The 25,793-nt window shown below is 45.2% G+C and overlaps 1 long non-coding RNA gene across 1 annotated transcript in view; it reads right to left on the bottom strand.

Annotated features, from left to right (window-relative positions):
* The window catches only part of LOC127491140 (uncharacterized), a 129,901-nt gene extending 118,275 nt beyond the window's left edge, over positions 1-11,626 (bottom strand). Inside the window, exon 1 of the long non-coding RNA XR_011379759.1 lies at positions 11,487-11,626. This is a non-coding gene — a long non-coding RNA (uncharacterized lncRNA). The remainder of the gene's footprint in view (positions 1-11,486) is intronic.
* Positions 11,627-25,793: the final 14,167 nt, after the last annotated feature.

Below are 25,793 nucleotides of genomic sequence, written 5' to 3' on the forward strand. Positions count from 1 at the left end.
CTGTAGCCCTGAGTAGGACCTCGGTTTACCAACTCCTCGGGCACTAGGTATCTTGTATTTGTTGTGAACAGCCGTTCCTGGAATTGGGCAGTGCTGCATGTGGTGTGAAATCTGGTAGGAAGAGACCGTGCAGCACTGGTAGAGTTCGAAGTGGCCATAAAATGGAGCTGAGGGAGTTCCCTTGGTTCTGCAGAACCCTGGCATGTTGGGTAAAGGTCTAACGCTTGCTTTAGGCCTGGCAACCACTCATCACGATGCAACGAGGAGCGCCAGACTGGCCTCCATGGCACAGAACCTGCCATGAGCAGCTGAGGATACCATTTCAGGCCTCAGGGCCAGATGGCATCCTAGCTCATCCAGAGATGAGATCGGCACAGCGACCCGGGCCCAGGTCTGCAGAGAGGTTCCTTACCTGGGAGAGCTCTCATGGCTTCAAACACCCTCTTACACTCCCCTCCTCTGCCCCCTACCTCTCAGTGACCAGAAATATTCTCAAATTCATGAAGAAGAGAGGGAAAACAGCTGTTTCAAGAGTTTAAATTTAAATTACAAGGATATTTGTCCAAAAGATTCATTTTAATATGGAGACACGATTACCCTATACCCCACTGTCTGGTAGATCTGAGAGAGAGGCTGGTACAAGGGAAGATCAGATCAGTGAAAAACTATAAAGAAACTTTTAATTTTCCTGCATAGTGAAGGATGTATACATTTGCCATCTTATTTTCAGGTTGATTCATAGTTCTCAGTCCTTTAGATAAACAACTCTTAAAATATTCTGTTATGGGGCCAGGAATTTAACATGCACATTCCATATTGGAATACCTGGCTATGAGTCCTGGCTCTGATCCCAATTCCAGGTTCTTGCTAATGAAGACTTGGGAGGCAGCAGGTGATGGCTCAAGTAGTTGGGGTCCTGACACCCATGTGGGGGGTCCGGATGGAGTTGCTGGCTCTAGGCATCTGGGAATGAGCTAGTTTAGGGTGGGTGTCTGTGTCTCTTTCTTCCTCTCAAACAAAAAAATCAATCTATTGTAACTTATCTGAAATCCCTAGAAGTCTTCAATTTTCCAAGCAAAGAAGGAATTAATAATTGAACACAGGCACTCTAAGACAGTTAAAGTGTGGGACTCTGAGGCTTGAGGCCATCTGGGCAACTCTTATTTAATCTCACATTTTTATTTTCAGAGAGCAAACTGCAGTCCCTGAAGCTTCCCCTTGTTGCTGCTCCCAACTCTCTGGGAGCTCTGAGTTGCTAGAAACAAAGTCTGACCAGTCACCTACCCATTCTGGAGGTCCCAGGTAGGTGTCCACACGACAGCCTCCACTAAACCCACCCTTACACCATTCATTACCACCAACATGCCAACCACGCAGTGGGCTCTCAGCCCACACTTTCTCAGTCATCCAATGAATTCTACTTCAGGACTTTAGTTCCCGTGATGTGGAGCAGAAAGCCTGCCATGCTGAGCCTCGCCCAAACACCCGATCTTGTCATGTCGAAAGAAGATGTTCATGTTGACTCCGGAGATCTCCGGCATGGCACAGTTGAGGTGAAAGGACAGCCTTGAAGGTGGGCAGGCTTGACCAGTAGGAATTTAGACAGGCAGAGGGAGGGTGCTCCAACGACAGGGAGGAGAGTCAGGACCTGGTGCACAGAGAAATGTTCTAAGCTTATCCATAGTGGCTGGCCTGGGTAGAGACCACAGCAAGAAGAGATTAAAGGAAAGTTACTGGTTAACGTCAGGGCAACGTGTGAACTTGAGGATGCTTACTGCCGCTAAGAAACTGAGTTTAAGATGACAGCCTTGCTTCTGGTGATGGCTTCATTGTCCCAGGCTGTCTACTACAATATGCTGTGGTGAAACAAATAGGTTCACTGGTCCAGCCTAGAGTCTGATGCAGGTTTTCTTTCTCCAGTGAGAGAGTTCCAAGATGTAGCTTGCATTAAATTAATCTCAGCTTTGGGTGGTTCCCTGGTCATGAATTAAAACTGAAATATACATCCTCAAGGCTCCCAGGGGAGAATCTGATTGACTGTGTGGTCTACCATGCAGAACAACCACCCCCACCCCAGGTATGTGTGCAATTCTGAAGTCCTTTTCTTTATATTTATACTCCTTTTCAACGTTCAGAATCCCCCTATTAAAGCACAATCATTCTGCTCATTCATTTGTTCACTGCATATTTCTCTAGAGCTCTCTATTGTATACCACCAGTGCTAGGCCCTTCCCAACACTGAGTGAGACAGACCAGGCCCACATCCTGGGATGCTTCCTTTGTAATGGGGAACTCCGATGGTAAACAAATAAACAAACAAGGTCATGGCTGGAGCCATAAGAAAAGAAGCCAGGGCATGTCACAAACAGTGATACAAGGTAGGGGATATTGTTTGATAAGTGGTCATAGTAAGCCAGTCTGGGAATATGCAATGTGTAAGTAGCAACTTGAATCCTACCGAAGAACCAGCCGTGTGGGAGCTGAGTGAAAGGCTCCCGGGCAGGTGAACAGCTGGTGCAAAGACCTACAGGCTGGGACGCACTCCAAGTCAGAACAGAGAGCAAGAGCCTGCCACAGGCAGTGAAAGAGTGAGAGGGTGAGGACCAGGTCGGGGGTCGGGTGGTGCCCATCACAGAACACTCCCTACGGCCTGGCAAGGAGCTGGCTTCCCTTTGGAGGGCCGTGGCAAGCAGCAGGGGAGCCCCTAAGTTGGTTTATTTTTTAAACAGCTCTTTGGCAGAAGAGATGAGTTATCAGTATCCGCTATGAAGTTACTAGGGATTGGATCAGGGGGTGGCAAACCTTTTCTGGAAATGGCCAGAAGAGGAAAACTGGAGGCCTTGGAACAATTTAGTCTCTTTTCTGCCTCACAAAAGCAGCCATAAACAAAACGAGTGTTGCTATATTCCCATGAAAGTTAATTTACAAAAACAAGGGGTGGGTGAGCTTCGACCTGCATTGGCATGGTTTGCAGGCCCTGGTTTAGACAGCAGTACAGGGGGAGGGAGTCAGCAGACGGTGCAGAAGCGGAGGTGAGCGACACTTGTGGGAGTAGGGGAATTCCATGATGCAAGGCCAGAGGCTCTGGAAAGGCGGGGTGGGCAGAAGGATGTCGGCAGGGGGCTTTTCCCTCCCCTCGTTTTGCAAGAGCCGCTCCACTGAGAGCAGGTGGGCACGTGTCTGTGTTGAAGCTCACGGTAACGGGGGCAAAGACTGGGCTGCTGGGGTGCTTGCTTCTCAAGGACCTAAAACTTCAAAAATGTTTGGGCCCCTTTAAAAAAAATGAATGTCACATTGCAAATAAGCGATTAGGAGTAGGGGCTGTGGGTGAAGCCACGTAAGTGACAGCCCCTGAAGCGTGAGCTTTACTAGCTTCAGGGTAAATCCAGCTCTGCTGGTGCAGATTCCACCCCTCCCCACGCTCCCTGCTCCCAGCAACTGTCTGAGTCTCATTACTGTAAGTCACATTGCTTCAAATAAAGCCTCCTTTAGTGACATCTGGTGCATGACTGATACCTTGAAACCTAGACTCAAAAAAAAAAAAAAAAGAAAGAAAGGAAGGAAGGAAGGAAGGAAGGAAGGAAGGAAGGAAGGAAGGAAGGAAGGAAGGAAGGAGAGAGGCACCTGCTTGGGGTAATGGTGGGTGGGGTCCTGCTGTGTTGCATTTGTCATTAGGAGGAAGCAGGTGTTCATGCCCGCCCCATCCAGTGTCCTTAGCAACGCAAACTAGCAGCAGCTTTGACACACTGCTGGCTTGTGGGGCTGCCTTCTCTCCTGGGTCCTCACACCTACAGTAGAAAAATGACACTGGAACCCAGAAAGAATGCAAGTCAGTGCTTTGGGTAATGAAATCCAGGTCATCTTAAGGGCTGAAGTTACTCTGTTTTACCCTGCAAGATTCTGCATGTCAGACTCAGCTCCCTTCTCTGGATCCCAGAGGTCTTTACTAGGAAAATACCTTGATGAGCACCTACAGTAGGAATTAAGGTTTCCAGTTCCTCTAGGTGTGGGTGGGACTACACCTCTAGGTGAGGGTAGGCCTGGGGGCTTAGGAGAGAGAAGGGGAGGAAGGTGAGAAAGGAAAGGAATCAGCGCATGGCAAGGCTATCCCTTCGGCAATGGGGTCTTTCTCTGAATCCCTGCCTTTCCCTTCCCTATCATACAAAGTGTCAGTTGGAAGATAGGGAGGGAGGAAGGGAGAGGGGAGGGGGGATTAAAGGAGGTAAGGAAGGTTTAAAAGAGGTAAGGAAGGAAGAAAGGAAGGAAGGGGTAGAGAGATTTGGGGAGCATGGATGTTTGGAAACAGCAGGAGAGCTGAGCTCTTTAGTAAGAATGTGGAGGGGGGCCTGGCTGTGGTGTAGTGGGTAAGGCTGCTGCCTGCAGTACTCACATCCCACATGGGTGCCAGTTCGAGTCCCGGCTGCTCCACTTCCAATCCAGCTCTCTGCTATGGCCTGGGAAAGTGGCAGAAGATGGCCCAAGTCCTTGGGTCCCTGCACCTGCGTGGGAGACCTGGAAGAAGCTACTGGCTCCTGGCAACGGATCGGCGCAACTCCGGCCATTGAGGCCAATTGGGGAGTGAACCAGAAATGGAAAACCTTTCTCTCTCTCTCTGCCTCTCCTTCTCTGGGTAACTTTGATTTTCAAATAAATAACTAAATCTTAAAAAAAAAAAAAAAGAATGTGGAGGAGGATGTTGGTGGATAAGTGGCAAACAAAGTAGGTTAGCAGAATGGAAGCCATGGAAACTTGCAGAAATCATGGGGGAAGGTTCAGGTTGCCACAGTCCTGGGTTGGAGGTTTGTCTCAAATGTAACCACATCAATGAAACAGAGGGGTGGAATTTGTAGGTGAGGGTAGCAACCAGCAAGTGTAGAATGCTAGTGAGCACGTGTGAGATACCCCTGAAGATGTCCAGAAAGACTGGGTGACGGAGAAAGGGGCTGATTTCTGTGTTGAGTAGGAGGGTCCCTGAAATCAATGAGATAAGGGTAACATTGTCATGTGATCTGGTTCCCAGGAAAGTAAGCTGAGAGGCATCTGGGCTGTGTGGGTTGCATGTCTATCTCTTCTACTTGTTGTAAAGTTATTGAGGTCATGAACTTTGTTTTCTTCATGTGCATATCTCTTCATGTTCCCTGGTAATCCTTTTCCCATCTTATTCAGCTACCAGCACAGCCCCTGGCCTGTAGGGGACCCACTCAGGGATTGTATGTGTAATGAATAAATGAATAAAGAATGGGTGAATAAAACACTCTTACTCAGAAGCCTGCACACCAGCTCGTGCCATCCTTCATTCTTGATCAACTCTAGCTTCTTTTGTGGGCTTTTGGTCTCTATCTATCTGCCAGGAGAGAATTAATGGCGCTATCACAGCGTCGTTCAGGTTGACATTTAGAATTATGGAAAGGCAGAGGTGCAAGGGACCTTAGAGACAGAGTCCAACGCTTCTGATGAAATTGGAGCTCCCCGAAAGAAAACCTAAAGCAGATTTCAGCAAAATCCAATTTATCTGAAATGTAAACAAGTAGGAAATGCAAACAATGAGAACTGTTTATACATTCTATGCTATATTTTTATCTGGAAGAATATCTTATATGTGTCAAGTCCTTTCACTGACATTATCTCATTGGAACCGCACAGCCTCCTTGGAAATAGTCATTGATCTTCTCCATTTTACACGGGTTAAGTGAGTGGCAGGGAACCATTCAGCTAGCACGTGGCGGCTGGGTTGGAAGTGGCCCACTGGGTGTGGGTTTAATGCGGTGCCCTCACCATCCCATGAACACTGCATAGGCAACCACTCTTCTGCATCTCCTGGACAAGAAACAGGGGCTCTGCCCTCCCTCAGTCTGCTGCTGCTGTGATCACTCCACAGCTACACGGTAACATTGCAGATACAAGGGAACACCACCATTCTACTAGTTCTGCTGACCTGGGATAGAACCTGAGCCTGGTGCTATCTTGAGTAAAGAAGATGGATCTGTTTCTCATTGCCACCCTAACCAGTTGCCACAGACGCAGTGTTTTGCAAGTCCTGCAGTCTGGAAGTTAACAGTCTGCACTGAGTCTCACGGGAAAGACAGTCAAGTGCCAGGAAGTTGGATTCCTTCTGGAGACCCCAACAAGGAGCCATTCGCCTCCTCCTGCAGCTTCTGGAAGCCTTCAGGATTCACTCCTTGGCTTGTGGCCCCATCGCACCACCCTGTGCTTTTGTATTCATATCTCCTTCTTCTCTGTTTTTTTTTTTTTTTTTTTTTTTTTTTTTTTTTTTTGACAGGCAGAGTGGACAGTGAGAGAGAGAGACAGAGAGAAAGGTCTTCCTTTTGCCATTGGTTCACCCTCCAATGGCCGCCGCGGCCGGTGCGCTGCGGCCGGCGCACCGCGCTGATCCGAAGGCAGGAGCCAGTTACTTCTCCTGGTCTCCCATGCGGGTGCAGGGCCCAAGCAGTTGGGCCATCCTCCACCGCACTCCCTGGCCACAGCAGAGAGCTGGACTGGAAGAGGGGCAACCGGGACAGGATCCGATGCCCTGACCGGGACTAGAACTCAGTGTGCTGGCGCCGCAAGGCGGAGGATTAGCCTACTGAGCCGCGGCGCCGGCTTCTTTCTTCTCTGACTCTGACCCTGCTGCACCCCTGTCGTGAGGACCACTGGGATTAAGTCAGACTCACTGGCTCACCCAGGACAGTCATCTCCTCTTCTCAAAGCCCTTAGTTGTATCTGCAAAGGTATTACTGCCATATAAAGAAACATCCAGGGGCTGGCACTGTGGCATAGTGGGTACAGTTGTTGCCTGCAGTGCCAGCATCCCATATTGGCACCGGTTCGAATTCCAGCTGCTCCACTTCTGATCTAGCTCTCTGCTATGGCCTGGGAAGGCAGTAGAAGATGGTCCAAGTCCTTGGGCCCCTGCACCCGCGTGGGAGACCCAGAAAAAGGCCCTGGCTCCTGGCTTCAGATTGGCCCAGCTCCAGCGATTGTGGCCATTTGGGCAGTGAACCAGCAGATGAAAGATCTCTCTCTCTCTCTCTCTCTCTCTGCCTCTCTGTAAATCTGCCTTTCAAATAATCTTTAAAAAAGAAAAAAGAAAAGAAATATCCAGAGAGTGCAGGGATTAGAACATGAACATATTTCAAGGCTGTTATTCAGACTCCCATAGAGGAGAATTTCATTCTCTTAATGCATCAGGCGCATCAGTTTTCATAGAGATTTTAAAATGTCACTTGCCAATGGATTTACCTGAGAAGACAATGGGGGGCTATGGAACAGAAGGCCACCTACACCAATAAGGAGATACCTCTCTGGAGCATGGACTGTCCTCACAGGGGCCCACTTTAATCTCTGAGACAGAGAAGAGGCCGAGGTAGCCTCCACTGCCTATGAGTGGAAGTGATGCCAAATGCCAGGATTTAGGCATGTGTTGATCGGTCTTTGGAATTGTGTTTGGTGCGGATGGGTCTGTTTGAGAAATGGGCTGTCTCTATCCTGAAGGTGCAGAGGGTTGGTCCCCCTGAGGCCTTTTTGTCTATGGCACCCAGGATCCTATAGGACAAGACTCATCCCAACAGAGAAGATGTGGAAGCCACTTGCTTGGAACATAACAAGTCTATGGCGTGTGGGGCAGGGACCGCGTCTGTCACTGAGTTCACCCTACAGCAGCTCCCATGGGCTCTCAGTCAATTAAGTCATCCAGTGACTGTCAGTTAAAAGTGCTGATACTTGGCACTGGCGTGGCACAGTGGGTCAAGCCACTGCCTGTGATGCCAACATCCATAGCCCAGGCATCCTGGACAAATGGGTAATTGCTCATTTTGGGGGAGAATCTTTGTCAAGAATTCTGAGAGTGAAGTTGGTTGTACATAGGGCTGCCCAAGATAGGCCCACTCTAAGGCACATGGGGTACATATCAAGGGCAGTCAATCTTGGGTCATGTACACAGGGTCAGCCCCACATACACCTTACCCTGTTCATCCTTGGGAGTACTGTACTGGTCCTAGGCTCCCTAACCTTGCTTCACAATGGCCTTCCTGTTGGCACCACACCCTTTGTAAGTGAAGAGGGGCTGGTGGCAGCGTGAGTTGGACTCAGCACTGGGAAATTCACTTGACATTGAGTGTTTCCTGTGTGCAGGAAGCAAGGCTGGTTGCTAGTATACAAAGATGAATAACTCAAAGGCCTTGACCTTGAATGCACTGCAATCTGGTAGGAATTCCCTCTGAATGGCTCATTTGTCTACTTGCCTTTGACGTGGTGAACTTCCCTCCAGGTCTAACTCCAGGGAGCACATAGCCTACAGACGCATGGAATTAAGGACCTCTTATACTCTTTGTGGTTTTGGAGCCTACTGGAGGGGGCAGTAGCAGCTGACAATGTATTTTTCCCATAGGTATTTTCACTGCAATTCTGACAGTTGGGTATTAGCTCATCCTTTCAGAAATGAAATTTTGGCTTAGTAGTACTATGTAATTTTCACATGATCCGATGGGAAATAGTTCCTCACTGGGAATTGAACTCTGGGCTCACGCATCAAATTAAACATCTTTTCATGTCCAGGTGAGAGAATCTTGGGTGGGTGGGCAATGTTACTGTATGGGTCAGGATGGGCGAGGTTGTATTACACTAACAACAATGAAAAGACCCTCACTAGGGGTAACAAAGGAAGGTTGAAAGCTGGGGACTTGAAAGGTGCATGCTACAGAGCTACTATCTGCACCGCAGGAAAGGCTCAGAGTACCCAGGGTTCCCCAACCATCTCGCACTCTGACCCAGAGAGTGTCTCTGAAGAGGAAGCACCCCCTCTCACACACATACTAAGGCCTGTGTCCTCTTGAATCTTATCTGCTTCCTCACTGACTCTGGGGAGGTCTGGGACCATCAGCTCAAAGAGGCTCTCAGTCCCTGGGGAACAGCATCTCCCCACCTCGATGGCTTCAGGCTCCTCCAGGCTCAGAACAGGGCCTGGGCCAGGAGGCTGGGTGGCCGTAGGGGTCTCTTTCCTGGAGGTGGAAGGGCGCTGGGCTTTCAGACCTCAAAGTGAATTCAATTCATCCCTGATGCGTCTGATAACTAATAACCAATTTCCGAGTCCCACAGGCTGGGTGTGGAGGACAATCCTCACCCTCGCAGAGGGCCTCAAGTTCAGGTGCTGGTGGTCTCTGGAGGAGATTAGGCATGGAGTCACAGAGACATACTGATGGCCTCAGAAGATGGCCATCATGTGAAAGTACTTTCAAATAATTCATAGAAAATAGAACTCCAAGTGTGATTTTATTTTGGTACAAAAATATGGACAATGCATATTATGAAAAATTTGCACACTGATTTTGCAATCTGTTAGCATAAAAATAAACTCATACTTTTAATTCTATTTTCCTTGGGCTTTTTGAGATACCTTTCCATGGCTTTAACCTCTGTCTCATGGTGGACATAATGCCTGTTACTTAGAGACACACAGGAATCCCATAATTATCTCTAAAATGGCACAGGTATGTACATTCTATTGATTTTTTTTTTTTTTTTGGAAAATGGTGAAGCTCACCACATTTTATTTTAATTTAATCTTTTTTTTTTATTTTAATCTTCAGACCTGATGTTCGTCTGAAGACATTCCTAAATTTTTAGGGGATCTCACCCCAAGAACAGGGCATTGTTTGCATAAACCATTGGTTTCTTCTGATTCTAGATTTCATTACACTTTTTTGAGCCACATCAAGAAATGACTTAATAAGTTGTGTCTATTTATATTTATTTATTTATTGACAGGCAGAGTGGACAGTAAGAGAGAGAGACAGAGAGAAAGGTTTTCCTTTTCCGTTGGTTCACCCCCCCAGTGGCCACTGCGGCCAGCGCACTGTGGCCGGCGCACGGTGCTGATCTGAAGCCAGGAGCCAGGTGCTCCTCCTGGTCTCCCATGCGGGTGCAGGGCCCAAGCACTTGGGCCATCCTCCACTGCACTCCCTGGCCACAGCAGAGAGCTGGACTGGAAGAGGGGCAACTGGGACAGCATCCGGCGCCCCGACCAGGACTAGAACCCGGGGTGCTGGCGCTGCAGGCAGAGGATTAGCCTAGTGAGCCGCAGCGCCAGCCAATAAGCTTTGTCTACACCCACAGAGTGACTACAAGAACTTTGAGGCAATCATCTGAGTTATGGTTCTAATTGTTTATCTCAAATATGCATACAACAGACACAAGGACTTTTCCTTCAATGTCTCTAGGTTATTGCATCTGCCCCTGTGTTGGGGCAAGCACTGTGGTACACCACGGTAAGCTGTCACTTGAGAAACCCACATCCCATTTTGGATTTGAACCCTCACTTCCCCTTCTGACCAAGCTAATGCACACTCTGGAAGGCAGAGGATGATGGCTCAAGTACTTGAGCCCCTGCCACCCCCATGGGAGACCTGGGTAAAGATGCAGGATCCTGGGCTCCAAGCTGGCCCAGCAACAGCTCTCATGGAGCGTTTCAGGAGAGAACCTCTGTAACTCTGCATTTCAAATAAAGAAAAAAATGTTTTAAAATTCCCCAGGAAATTACACTAAATGAATAAATTATACAGGTATGTGTGTGTATCACTATAAAATACATTATACTGAATAGAATGTTTTCATGCTTTAGTGATCATAGTCCCAATCAGCTTTATTTTTAATAATGTGCAGGAGGCTACATGAAAATTTCTGTTTCCTTTTATGTCCTGTTTTATTTTCCAGGCAACACCTGCACTGTTTCATGGTTTAACTTTGGAACATGTGCTTTGTCAGTTCAGGTCAAAATTCCCAGGTCAAATAACTGATCCAGTCAGGCAGCAGTAAATCCAGGGTCTCTACACCTAGGTGACTGGCAGCCTGTGCTGCTGAGGGGTGTGTGTGTGTGTGTGTGTGTGTGTGTGCACACGCGCTCACCATGTTTCTTGCTCTAATTGATCTCTAAGCAGCAGTAGCTGTTCCTAGGGCAGAGCATTTGACTCCTGATGTGAAACCTCTGGAGCTTTCTTTGCTTTTAGCTGGGCAATCGGGAACTTCCCAGACTATGCCTGCTCTGTCAGCTTGGGTCCTGGACAGGACAATACAGAGCAGGAGTGAGAAATCAATTCTCATTGTAGTAAGCCATTGACATCCTTTCCCCCTGTAACACAACCTGGTCTCTCTTTGTTGGTGGAGAGTACACTGTATGTTTTAAAGAAAACATTTAAAATCATGCAGGTTGCTCTCTAAGCAGATGGCATTACGGCATCACATAGATTGTGATTTCTGATGTAATCAAGGCAATCATATGACAACACCCTAGTGCTAGTGGGAAGATTTCTTTCATGAGCACAAATAATCATTTTCACCTACATTTGAATTCCTCTCATCAATAGTCAACTGGTGTCCCCATTTCATTTGTTTATGATTACCATGCCTCAGTTTCCCATCAGAGGACGGGACGGGAGAAGAAATATAGTCTGCATTTAGGCCTCTCCATTGTAACTGGAGGAGCAACTCACCCATCTCTCCATGTCAGGCATCTGTTTATACTCTGGTTGAAGGGAAGATTCTAGGGGCCAGCGCCGTGGCGTAGGGGGGAAAGCCACCCCCTTCAGTGCTGGTGTTCCCATATGGGCACCTGTTTGAGTCCTGGCTGCTCCACTTCTGAAGGGAAGATTCTACACTGTGAAATAAACATAATCTGAAATTAACCTTGAGCTCTTTCTTGTTGATACTTTGAAGAGTCAAAATTTCTGGTCTTGTGCTTATAGAATATTCTAAAAAGCACATATTAGGGAAAAGGAAATTACAGTGCATTCATACAGACTAATTGTGTGATTCTGGATGAGCTGCTTGATTCTTCTATCCTTAATCCAACAGCTGTAAAACCGGGGATGATAAGATCAGATAAACAAATGAGATATTGCATTTCAAGTGCTTAGCACCCAGGGTGGTTGGCCCTCTGGGTATTTAGTAAGGGTGGTAGCTGTTTTTAGCATTAGTTGGCAGATTTTTGAAGTGTAGACACCAGTAAGGTAGAAAAATCATGTTATGAAAAGAAATGGGTGGAATCCATACTTAACTTACTCTGTAGTAATTGAGATGTCTGATACCAACATTGGGACGAGTAACACAGCTACACAATTTCTGTGATAAAATTGCTTGTTTCAGCCAGAGGGTGGGAAAAAATAGCATGAAGCTGTGTTAGCTGTTCTGCTACCAGCACAACAAATCTGTTGAGCACAGAGTGTGGTCAAGGGAATAAGACCTAAAGAATTTAGAAACAAGTGTGGCTTAGCTTCAGTTCCAGCCTTTTCTCTTGCCAGCTGCACAGAGTGGAAGAGAGCACTTACTCTCCTTTTGCCTCAGTGAGGTCAGATTCTAACAGGGTATCTGCACTCTAACCAGGAGTGCTCCTCCTCCATTTAGCTCAGATTGATTGGGTCAGTGTGAACCAGAGCTGCTACTACAGATAAACATACGTATATGCCTTAATGCGGGTCACTGTGAATCCATGAGTTGAATTGCTATGAAGGTACTTCAAAAGTTTACAGGAAAAAAAAAGGGATCAAAAGATAAATTTGTTTTGGTACAAAACAGTTTTAAAATCCATGCATAATTTTTTCTTAATACACATTTTCCACGAACATTTTGAAGACTGCACCCATTACTACTTCGATAAGACAGATGAGATAATTGAGGCAGAGAAGAACTAAGATTCCACATCCAGTAAGTGATAGAGCTAAGCTTGGAGACTGGGAAGTTTCTAGAAGTCATGCTTTTAACCATTAGACTGTACTTCCTTGTCTGGGAAGTGAATTTAGATAAATGTCCTCTACACAGAAGTTCTTCTCCCTTATCACATCTCTTTTCTGTCATCAGAAAGTCACTTTGCCTCCCCCACACATTCTACACACCAGTCAAAAATCAGTTGAAGGCTGCTTCCTTTACAAAGTCTTCTCACATCATCTCAGCCCACTCAGCTCTCCTCTTGAGCCCTGTGATGCTAACTACAATGCTGACAAGATCTATTTCCATGTAAAAAGTCTTTATATGTTTGAATGAAAATGACTTGAAACATTCAACATGGAATATAGGAGCTTGGTATTACAAATGACCCCCCTTTGTTAACACGTGGAGGATGACAGTCTCATCCTTACAACAGAGGACGTACTTCTAGTCTGACACAGCACTCAACACAAAGTCCCATGACCTTGAATGAGTGGATGCAAGGGCTGTTTCATGAGCTCCCCGCCTGGAGTTCATGAAGGCTGTGAAGAGTGATTTTGACATTTGTAAAGCTCTAATTGACTCGGAAGGAGGACACAAGGTGGGAGCATAGGTGGGAGGAAGGGTAGGGTTGGAAGTATCACTACCTCCTAAATCTGTATAAATAAAATACATGAAATTTATTCATCTTATATTAGTAAAAACTACTTAAAAATAAGTTTTCAAATATTCCTATGGTGTTTTCTATATCCTTTTAGGATGCTAGTAAAAACATGAACAAACAATAATAGAATGGGATTTATTTATCATTTTTTACATGCAGAACAAGAGAAGACTCTTATGCTTTTTGAAAAAAAGGTGAAAGAGGGTGGTGATTGCAAGTTTAGAAGTATCAACTACCTCAATGGTGCACTAGCTTTTGCCATGTCTAAATGTTTGCCACACTAAAGCTTTGTCTTCAAATTAGGGCTGCAGTTCAGGGAGGAGGCATGGGTACATAGTGATTATGATCAATACTCTAGGATTAACCTGTTCAAGGTCAAATCTTAGCCTTCCTGCATACTATACCTATGATCGTGGTGAGGTGATCCAAAATGAGGTCTAGACAGAACTATTGATGTCAAGAAGTAGCTCTTTTGTCATTTGGAAAATGGGTCCAACATCTTCTCAGATATCAGAGTATCATGAATATTAAGTGATATAAAGTCTATGAAATGCATAGCATAGTAACCAGCACAATGTACTATATTGTTTGCAATAATGACTGTAATAGCATTATTCTTGAATCACACACACATTATCAGGTGCACATGTCTTAATCACAGTCATACACCAGAAAGTACAAATTATTAGTCACAATAAAGATGTTAAGCTCATTTTCAGTTTTAAAACATTATACGTGTTATCTCATTATATGTAAATTCATAGCCATTATAAAGACAAAGACTTACATAATACTAGAAAGCCTAACAGTATTCCCTGTCTTAAATATACAGTATATTCTATTTCATTGCTCAGATTCAGCTGTATTAATATTGGCTTGCCATTGCCATTTTTGTAGTTAAAAATTGTCACATATCACAGTGTAATGTCATTCACTGTAACAGCTGTACTTGTGTTATCATTTTGCCACATACATTTATACATTCTTACAAAGACCTGTGCTATATGGCATTATAAAACATAAATGGGTACCATAATGACTTTCTTTGCTAGCAATGTGTTTTGGAGATCTTTTGGTGTGTAGGTTGATCTTTTTTAAGGTTGGTGAAGTGTTTTATGTGTGAAACAAACTGTATTTAGATTCTCCTCAGATATAAACTTTCCAATTTTATTGCTGGATATAAAGTATGCAATGACACCTATTCCATAAATATGTACAAAGATAAAGAGTACCCAAAAGGCTCACTGAAAGTACATAGCATGAAAAAATTATGTAATGGATTTCAAAACTTTCACATCATAATAGAACTATTTTTACATTCCGTCTTCCATGCACTTTTAAAAATCCCTTTTCCTGGTAAACAGTGTCATAGAGTGGACTCCTGGAGTAGAACTGAGGGGTCACAGGACATACACATTTAAAAACATGACACATTTAGCAATCTCTGCCCTCTCACTGGTGGTGTCTAAGACTGCCAATTTTCTCAAATCCCCAACAGTAGTGCATGTTGTCAGGCTTTCAAATTTTTGTAAATGTGATGGGGAAAGAAAAAGTTCATTAAATTTTAATTTGCATATCTTTAATTACAAGGTTGAACATCTTCATATGTTTATTGAATTGTTGCTTTCCTTCTTCCATGAATTTTTGTTCTTCTCTGGAGCTTCTTTCTCTATTGGGTATTTGTCTTTTTCATCAATTTGTATGAGTTGTTTGTAGATTCTGGATATAAATCCTTTGTTGTACATGGTGTACATATCCCTGCTTGTCACTAATCTTTTTAACTTTGTTTATAGTATCTTATGAGTTTTATGTGATCAAATCTGCCAGCTGTTTCCTGGTTAGTGGGGGCTACTGAGCCTGATTTCTGGAATGCTGACGCACTGGATCGAAGGTATCTGCAAGCCAGAGTCTTGATGCTGTCTGTTTTTTTTTTTTTTTTTTTTTTTTTTTTAAAGATTGATTCATTTATTTGAAAGGCAGAATTACAGAGAAGCAGGGGCAGAGAGAGGGAGAAGTCTTCCAACTGCTGGCTCACTCCCCAGACGGCTCCAACAGCCACAGGCAGGAGCCAGGAGCTTCCTCCAGGTTTCCCATGTGGGTGCAGGGCCCCAAGGACTTGGGCCATCTTCTACTGCTTTCTCAGGCCATAGCAGAGAGCTGGAGCAGAAGTGGAGCAGCTGGGACTCGAACCAGTGCCCATATGGGATGCCAGCGCCGCCAACCCCATTGATGCTGTCTTGAACTGAGATAGCCATCTTGTCAAACAAAATGTATTTTCCTTTGTTCTCATCCCATAAGCAACACAGATCACCTCAAGAGGTGCGGGGTTTCCTCCCCACTCCTAACCAAGCGTTACTGCTGCAGTGGCACCAGCTGGGCACGCCCAACCCAATCCAGTGCTGAGCTGCTGGAGATAGCAGCAGATCCCACAGGTTGAGAGCTCAGTCCCCAAGACCACCCCTTCCCTACCTTCATTTGCCAATCACAAGCCCCAGGTGGTTTTACCTGTGCTTCTGACTGACCCACTATAGACCGGAATTCCTACAAGCCCCTGCTCAGTTCCAGTTAATTAGCTAGAGCAGCTCATGGAACTTGGGGAATGATGCTTGCTTACTAGCTCCTGCTCTAAAGGATATTATGGAGGATCCAGATAAAGAGACCCCAAGGGGAAGCGACCCCAAGCTTCCACGGCCCCATTTGGCACCACCCTCTAGGAAGCTCCATGTGTTCAGGTACTGTCTCGGGTTTTATAGAGTCTTCATGATGTAAAATGATTGATCCCATCACTGGCCACGGGTGATCAGCTTAACTTTCAGCCCCTCTTCTGTCTGCAGAGGTTGACGGGAGGGTTAAACGGAGCTGAAAGTTCCAACTGTCTAATCCTCCTTGGTCTTTCCAGTGCCCATCCCCCATTCTCAAGCTGCACAGGGGCTGCCAGCCCTCACTCAACCCATTAACACACAAGACTGTCACTTCAGAGATCCCAATGATTTTAGGATGTGTATGCTACAAAATTGGGACAAAGACCAAATAGCCATTTCCCAATCTCACATCTGTGGCTTATGCTTTTCCTCTTCATGTTACTAGTAGTGTAAATTTGCATATCAGACATATGCAAAACCAAAACTTAGAGCACTAATATCTGGACTATGGAAGCACCAGATAATTCCTCAGACACATGGACAATACACAGAAGGCTGGAGGAACTGCAAACCACCAGAGCTGATTTTTTATTGATCGAGAACATCTTTGGGGTCAGTGAGAATCATTCCATTTGCTTTATGGGAATTGGGGTTTACAAGATTACAATGAAATTGTTTGGTTGACCTGGTCAGAGTTTGGTGATGTTGTGCCCTGGTTTGAAGGGCAATACAGCGTTTCACATCCTAGGGTGGGGAAATATATGGGCTTCCAGCTGAAGAAAGGAGGCTGAGACAAGGAGACCACCAGATGTCCGGATATATCAAGTTTATCTACATGGATGGGGTCAGCCTGGAGAACAAAATCACCTACAAGGAACAAGACTGGAGGCCAAGGGCAAGCTTGAGAGGAGCAATGGGACACAGATTTCTGTCTGCCAGATTGAGGGCTTGGCATATTTCATGTCTCCCACCCCTGGGAGGGCTGACTGATTCCAACTCCACTGAACTCAGGAAGCCTCTTCAGCAAGATGCCCTGCCCCTCCTTTCCACGGGTCAGGAGCCTAGCTTCTGTGCTTCCAGATCTCCCTCTCTCTTGACTTTGTCACCACACTTAACCTCCCAGATTCTAAGCATCCCTGCATGCACCTGACTCGTTCTTTTTTTTTTTTTTTTTTTTTTTTTTTTTTTTGACAGGCAGAATGGACAGTGAAAGAGAGAGAGAGACAGAGAGAAAGGTCTTCCTTTGCCATTGGTTCACCCTCCAATGGCCACCACGGCCAGCGCACCGCGCTGATCTGATGGCAGGAGCCAGGTGCTTTTCCTGGTCTCTCATGGGGTGCAGGGCCCAAGCACTTGGGCCATCCTCCACTGCACTCCCTGGCCACAGCAGAGAGCTGGCCTGGAAGAGGGGCAACCGGGACAGAATCTGGCACCCCGACCGGGACTAGAACCCGGTGTGCTGGCGCCGCAAGGCGGAGAATTAGCCTAGTGAGCCGCAGCGCCGGCAGACCTGACTCGTTCACTATCAGCTGCTACTTTATCTACTTCTACTTCTATGACAGGTGTGCGGTAGCAATGGCAGCCAGTTCCTAGTTATTGAGTTCTATTCTGCATCTCAGGTCCTTTTGGAAAGCTTCGTATACCTGAACACATTTAGCAGAACACTAAGGAGAGGTGCCAATAATAGGCTTATTTCACAGGTGAGGAAACTCAAGCACAGAACAACTTACCTGAGGTTAGTTACCTTGCCCCTGATCTCAAAGGAGTGGCAGGACTAGTTTTGGCATCTATGCTGTCTGGCTCTTGCTATGGGTTCTAACCAACTAGACTATGCTATACAAATGTACTATCAGGACTGAAAAACATTTAAGTAAAAGAGCAAATGACTTATTCCATCCTGATAGCCATCCCTCAAGACAAGAAGTACACAGTTAAGAAGAGGAAAATTTTGGGTTCTGACCTATATTTGTACTTTGAAGCCCCTGCTATTTCTAGAATTATATTAATACTGGCAAGGATTTTGGTGGGACAGACCCAAAAATGAGAAACAAATCTCCTTTATAGGTACATTTAGCAAAGAAGAGACCAAAGGGACAGCCTGATAGGGACATTCGGGAGGCGAGAACCCAATCAAGCCAGGAGCCATACTCTGTACTTTTCTAAGTAGCCCCTTTGGAAACCTCAATTCTTTCTTTCTTTAAGTATTATTTTTTAAAAAGATTTATTTTATATATTTATTTGAAAGACAGAGTCACAGTGACATACAGAGGGATCCCCCACCTGCTGGTTCACTCCCCAAATGGCCACAATGGCCAGACCTGGGCCAGGCTGAAGCCAGGAGCCAGGAGATTGTTCCCGGTCTCCCACACAGGTGCAGGAATTCAAGCACATGAGCCATCATCTGCTGCCTTCCCAGGTGCATTAGCAGGGAGCTCTGCTGGAAATGGAGCAGCCAGGACCCGAAGTGGTGCCCACACAGGATACTGGCATTGCAGGTGGTAGCTTAGCCCTTTATGCCACTATGATTTTTAACTGAAAAGAAATTAAACCCAGAGAAGAATTTTTCTCAAGGACTTCATTAAAAAGTGAAATGATGATGCTGCTGCTGATGATGATATAGAAGGCCAAACCTCTGTGCACTTTAGTTTTCTTGTCTTTGAAATGGGAATTTAAGAATCTACCTTGCATGGGTGTTGTGAGAATTAACCAGCTTATTTCATAAAAAGCACTTGGAGTAATCCCTAGCATATGTAAGCACTGAACGCACGAATGTCATGCTCATACACTCACGTGGTATTTAGAAAGAACACCAGACCCACAGTTAAGGCACTCGGGCTCCAATCCCTGCTTCGTCATTGCTTGTGTGACTTCAGACAAATACTTTTGTTCTTCTAAATCCCACGGGTTGTTAGTGCATGGTGGGTTGGTCTTGATGACCACCTATTTTCCTTATCTATGTTTCTATGTCAAAGGAATTCATAAATGAAGTCTCACTGTTTTGGGTTTGTGCGTGTCCAGAGTACAGAGATCAGATCTGTGGAGAAACACTGCTGGAATGACTGTCCTGAGCTAGTGACAGTGAACTGTGGGGACAACCAGGGAGTTCCTTTCCTGAGAACACCTCTAGGAAAAGCTGACGCACAGTCGTGGACTGGAGAGGGGTCTGGCTGGTAGACACTGGAAGGCATTTGTCTAATACAAGAACCAAAGAGGCTGTGCAGAGAGGGAAGCCTTCCAATGCCTCCTAACCAACTGTCTTGGATTTTCCAGGTAGATTATAATGCCAGCAATAAAAAATTATACCTATGTTTCTTCCCAATATTTCACCCTGTGTCTGTTTCATTCATAGTGTCTAAGTATATCCATATAATTTTAAACTATCAGAGTTTAGGCAAACTTGTCTAGCATGGACAGAAATGTCTGTTTTAGACATTCAGTATGTGGCTTATTATATATATATTTTTTGAGAGGCAGAGTTAGACAGTGAGACAGAGAGAATGGTCTTCCTTCCGTTGGTTCACCCCCCAAATGGCTGCCACGGCCGGCGCGCTGCGCCAATCTGAAGCCAGGAGCCAGGTGCTTCCTCCTGGTCTCCTATGTGGGTGCAAGGCCCAAGCACTTGGGCCATCCTCCACTGCACTCCTGGGCCATAGCAGAGAGCTGGACTGGAAGAAGAGCAACTGGCACAGAATCTGGCACCCCGACTGGGACTAGAACCCGGGGTGCCGGCGCCGCAGGCAGAGGATTAGCCAAGTGAGTTGTGGCACTGGCCGGCTTATTATATATTATAGTTCATCTTCTTATGAAATTAAATAAAGTATGGTTCTAGTTCTAACCATGTGCTGGCTTGTGTTATTCTTTCTTTTATATTAGGAGAGTGGATTCATTAGTCAGGTTTCCTCGGAGAACCAAGAGAATTCACTGACGACTGGATGGATGGATGAATGGATCAACAGATACTTTCAGGACTTGGTTCACACCCTGGAAGGAGCTGACAAATCCAAAATCTGCAAGGTAGGATGAGCAGTTGGAGACCCTGGCAAGAGTCAGTGCACCAGTTTGAACCTGCAGACAGTCTGCTGGGACAATTCCCTGCCCCTGGGGGAAGACCTCTTTTCTCTTGAGGCCTTCAGTAGATGACATGAGGCCCACTCACATTATGAAGGACAACCTGCTTTACTCAGTCCCTTGATTTAAATGTTAACCTCATCATCTATGAAAAAATAGTTCCTATCATGGTTGGTGCTGTGGCACAGCAAGTTAAGTAGCCACCTGTGGCGCTGACATCCCATATGGGCACCAGTTTGAGTCCCAGCTGCTCCACTTCCAATCCAGCTCCCTGCTGATGAGCCTGGGAAATCAGCAGAAGATGGCCCAGGTGCTGGAGACCCTGTACCTACATGGGAGACCGAGATGAAGCTCCTGGCTCCTGGCTTTGGCCGAGCCATTTGGGTCATTTTGTGGCCATTTGGGGAGTGAATCAGAGGAAGATCTCTCTCTCTCTCTCTCTCTCTCTCTCTTTCTCCACTTGATCTTAGCCAAAAGGCAGAGAAGCAATCTCTCTCTCTCTCTCCCACCCCCTCCCCATAACTCTGACTTGCAAAGAAAGAAAGGAAGGAAGAAAAAGGAAGGAAGGAAGGAAGGAAGGTAGGAAAGAAGGAAGGAAGAAAAAAGAAAGCTTTAAAAATACTTTCATGGAAATAACTAAAGTAATGTTTGACCAACTATCTGGACATAGCTTAGCCAGGATGAAAAATACAATTAAGCATCAAATTTTATCAAATGCATTTTTCAGATATATTGAAGATTTTCCCCTCTGTTAATATATTAAAAGATTTTGAGTGTTATAGCTCTCCTAAAGGAACTCCCACCGGCCTTCATTCACTAGATTTCCAAATATTTTAAAAGATTCAATAAAACAAGTTTTAGCATGTATATTGGGATATGGATATAGAATGGCTGCTGTTTTGAGAGCCACGGAATTTCACAACAATAACTAAGTGAAAACAGAAAGCAATAACAATATGATTTAATAAACAGGTTTATATGGACCTAGAGAAATTCTAATGCACATCTTCTGATCTATCAATCTATTTTCTTCCTTTGTATTCTCAAAAATAACTTCACATGTAAACAGAGGCGTGTGGCAAGCGTTTCAATATAGTACTGTATATATAGCATTGGAATCAGCTACAATGCCATTAGGAAGATGATAAATGAAAAACTGATGAAACACCTAACAAATCAACTGTCAGAATGAAAATATTAGAGGTTTACAAATGCATCTGCTTAGAACTCTGTCCACATAGATATTTTTCAAAAAATAAGAACCGCAAAGATCCAGAAAAATCACAGAATGATAACACATATTTAAAAATTAAGAAACTTCCATATGTACATTATGATACAAATATAAAGAAGATTACTGCAGTTACACCTATCCCACTGATAAGTGTTACCTTTGCAGGATATCATCTTGGAGGAAAGTTGTTTACCTGTATTGTTTGCATTTCTTACAATGAGGAGCACTGACAAATCACTTTGCTAACTCAAATTTAACATTAAAATGACAGATTTACAAGATATCCTCCCATATCAAATATTAGAATTAAATTTTGAACCCTGACATGTTAACTTTATACACTGAAAGTTATGTTTACAAATATTTTAAGTTTAATTTTACCCTGCAAAGTTCAATACTAGATTCTTACAGCATACTTTAATCTACATCACATAATTTTTAAACAAAAGTGGATGTATTTTATGTGATGTCTGGAGATGGTGCTTTGATAAGAATTTTCTCCCAATTTGGATGACACGAATAGATACGAGGTCTAATTTTAGCTCCCATGATAGTAATTTGAAAGGCAAGATTGATTACTCTTTCATAAAATGTTAGCTATGTTACAAAACAATCACCAACATACTAGGCATTGTGCCACAGAATTCCACAGTAATAACCAAGGGAAAAAAGAAAGCAATAACAATATGATTTAATAAACATGGCTTCATATAAAAAACAAACAAGTGGAAACAGTTCTTTATAATTTCATTAAAGGAACTGAAGTATCCTCTAGGCAATCAAAGGCTGAGAATTATCTTCTGATACTTTTATTACATTGATCAATAACATATATAGCTTTTATGAGATGCTTTCTTGCTTCTGAGAGAAAATATATGAAAATAAAGCAAACTTACATCTACCCTGATTTTTACATTTGAATGTAAACAAATTTTGTAATAGAGGACAGGAAAAAAACAGTAAGCGTGGCATCACCACTGAGGACCTTTCTCAAGAGAATAAGCCAGCACGGGTCTGAAGGAAGCAAATCTCTCTTGAGATAAAATAGTATTTTCCCCACATTTATGGCACTGAAGGTGTGCCTTCCCCACCTTGTTCCCATCACCTGCATTCCCTTCACTGCCTCCTGTTTTATGATTTATTATTCTAATGCCCACATGATACAGTCTGCGCTCAGAAGAGCCCCATATCTGGTTTATGTTCTGCTGCCACTCTTCTAACATTCTTGAGCATTTTGTGTTCAAACCTGTGTTGTGTGAACGAAGCCCTGTAGGACAGTGCAGCGTGCATGTGAACAGAAGAATTGCATGATATGTGAGCGCCCTTCGTCCCTTGCCACCCTGTTTGCATGTAGCTTTCAGGACTGTTCCAGGAACACAAGATTCCAGTGGCCCCATGATGCTGTGGAGTACAATGTAAGTGTCTTATCCCTACCCCACTGCAAGAGGTGCTGACAGACTGCGGAGGCCTTGCTTCCAACACAGAAAGCCAGCAATGATGTTCAGAAACACAACGACAAAGGAATCCTCACATGGTCTTTCTTACCTATGTTGCATCCCTGAATTAGCCACTCAGCAAAGGGATGGATAGGACGACACACAGCTCCTTTTCCTTTGCTCTTTCTTTTCTCATGAGTAAGCTAAAGCCAGGACCGGTAGAAGAGCTTGCCGTGTGGCATGTCCCCTCTGTTCTGCCAGGAATGGAATGCACATGTGTGTAGGCACTCTGAACTGTGAATTGTGCGATGTCAGTGATTCTGCCCATGATTCCAACGCCCTTACACCTGCACTCAAAGCGGACACGCCACAGTATAAAGATGAATGCTAAAACTCATGCAAATAATTCAAAGCTTAATTTTTCATTGCCATTAAAAAGCCAATTGAAAATAATATAAGTTGAGAGACTGAGAAAAATGAAAAGCTTTCTATTTCAGAACCACTAGTGACATGCTTCTCCTATTTTTGCAACAATGAACCCCCAATTTTTGTGCTGCACTGGTCCCTCCAAAGTATGTAGGGGGCTCTGGCCCAGATGCTTCACTGGCACTGTCTTTGGTTCTTAGCTCTGCCCAATCAAAATTTAATCCCTGCTGCCTCTCATCTCTAACTACTTTAAACTTCTATTTAATCATTCATTTTGCTCACGCTGTCTGGAACCGTAGTCACTAAGTAGTTCCCTCTAGCTAGGCCTAACATGGTACAACTCCCCCAAAAGTCCCTGTAGGCGGTGTCCATCAGGATCACTTGGAGCAGGGTGGGCTCTCCTAAGAGGCTTCCCACCCTCTGGCTAAGGAGCCATTCCACAGGGCAGGGGTTCTCTGGAAGTGGTCTGAGGCCCAGCAACAGCGCCCTCACCTGAGCCTTATTGGAAATGCAACATTTGGGGCTTCCCCCAAGACCTCTGAGATGGGTTGCAGCAAACTGTGTTGCAACCAGTCCTCTAGGGGATGCTGATGTGGGCTACCACCACAAACTGGGAAGAACCTGAGCTCTTGACACAGTGAGACTTGGGTTTGAATCCTGGCTGAACCCTTTACTACCTCTCTGACCCTGGGCAAGCACTCTCTTCCTAGACAGGCTGAGGACCTGAAACAATGGGGAAAAAATAAGCAACCTGCAGTGTCCTATGACAAACTTTCTCTTTCAGGAAGGCACTCAGTTTACTAGTATAGATGGCATTAAAGACTGCATCCAGTATCAGAGTCCCTGGGTTCGATTCCCAGCTCTGGCTCCTGCCTCCAGCTTCCTGCCAATGCAGACCATGGGAAGCAGTGGTGATGGCTCAAGTAATGGAGTTCCTGGCTTCCAGCTTCAACACTGACCTGGCCCTAGCTCTTGCAGGTTTTGGGAAGTGAACCAGTGGATAGGAACTCTCTCTCTGTCCACCTGTCTCTGTGTCTTTTTCTCTTTCAAATACATTTTTCAAAAATGTAAGTAAAACTCTCTTTGTTTAGAAACTGGACTTCTTTTCCTTCTGCGTTACAGTAGGAGAATAAGGCGGAATCCAATGTGAGTGCAGTGGAAGAGCTCTAATTAGATATTTCAGGGGTCCCTGGGGCTCCTCGAGGAAATGAGATAGGGAATCAGAACACTTGTCCCTGTTGGAATGGGGCCTCAGTCACGCCACAGAGGATTGGCTGTGGGGAGTGCCTGCTGCTCTGAGGTCAGCACCCAGTGAGTCATCAAGTCAATCAATCGAACGCACAGGCACTGAACTGGTGATGTATGAATCCCAGCCTCCGACAGAGGTCGGGAGGACACCCATCACGTCTGCACACTGCTTGCGCTGCAGTTATGAAGAGATACAAAAAGAATACAGTGAAACCCTCTGGGCAGCCTCCAGCTCCCGCAATTCTGCAATTTCTGTTTTGCTGTGACACAAGAGAAACCACACACCCTTTTAGCCAGATTGGGGTGATAGCCCTAATTTTAATAAGCTCAGAGAAAGCTGTTCAGCACTGAGATGGATCCAATGGTGGGAGCTGGAATGCAGGGGAGAAAGAAACAGAAGCTGGTTCTCCATCTGGAATGGCCCCTCGGTGTTCATTTGTTTGTGTAGGTGTGTGTGTGTAATCATAGACTTTTACTGTTTTACTTAAGTATTTGCTAGTTATTTTTATTTTTGCCATTTTGTTATTTATTACAATACCAAAGAAAAATGCTAATGTCAATAGCTTGACATTTATTTTGCATAACATTGAAATGCTAGTAGGAATATTGATACTGGTCTTTTGTGTTTTTTCATGTATTCAGAGTTAATGAAAAATGGCTAAACCAAATATTTAATATATAAAAATAAAAAACAAATATACTCTAGAACAAGTAAAAACATCCATTTAAAAAAGTATACATATGAGGCCGGCGCTGCGGCTCACTAGGCTAATCTTCCGCCTTGCGGCGCCGGCACAACAGGTTCTAGTCCCGGTCAGGGCGCTGGATTCTGTCCCGGTTGCCCCTCTTCCAGGCCAGCTCTCTACTGTGGCCAGGGAGTGCAGTGGAGGATGGCCCAGGTGGTTGGGCCCTGCACCCCATGGGAGACCAGGAGAAGCACCTGGCTCCTGCCATCGGATCAGCGCGGTGTGCCAGCCGCAGCGCGCTGGCCACAGCGCACCGGCCGCAGCACACCGGCCGCGGCGGCCATTGGAGGGTGAACCAACGGCAAAGAAGACCTTTCTCTCTGTCTCTCTCTCTCACTGTCCACTCTGCCTGTCAAAAAAAAAAAAAAAAAACACGAAAAAAGTATACATATGAGGCCATTACTGCGGCACAGAGGCTTAAGCTACCGTCTGCAACACCAGCATTCCATGTGGACACCAGTTTGATTACTGGATGCTTCACTTCTGATCCAGCTTCCTGCTAAGATGCCTGTGAAAGCTGTGGAAGGCGGCCCAACTCTCTGGTCTCCTGTACCCACATGGGAGACCCAGGAGAAGCTCCTGGATCCTGACTTTTCCTTGGCCCAGTCCTGGCTGTTGCGGCTATTTGGGGAG

The sequence above is a fragment of the Oryctolagus cuniculus genome, chromosome 1 (assembly GCF_964237555.1).
Source record: "Oryctolagus cuniculus chromosome 1, mOryCun1.1, whole genome shotgun sequence".
Taxonomy (NCBI): domain Eukaryota; kingdom Metazoa; phylum Chordata; class Mammalia; order Lagomorpha; family Leporidae; genus Oryctolagus; species Oryctolagus cuniculus.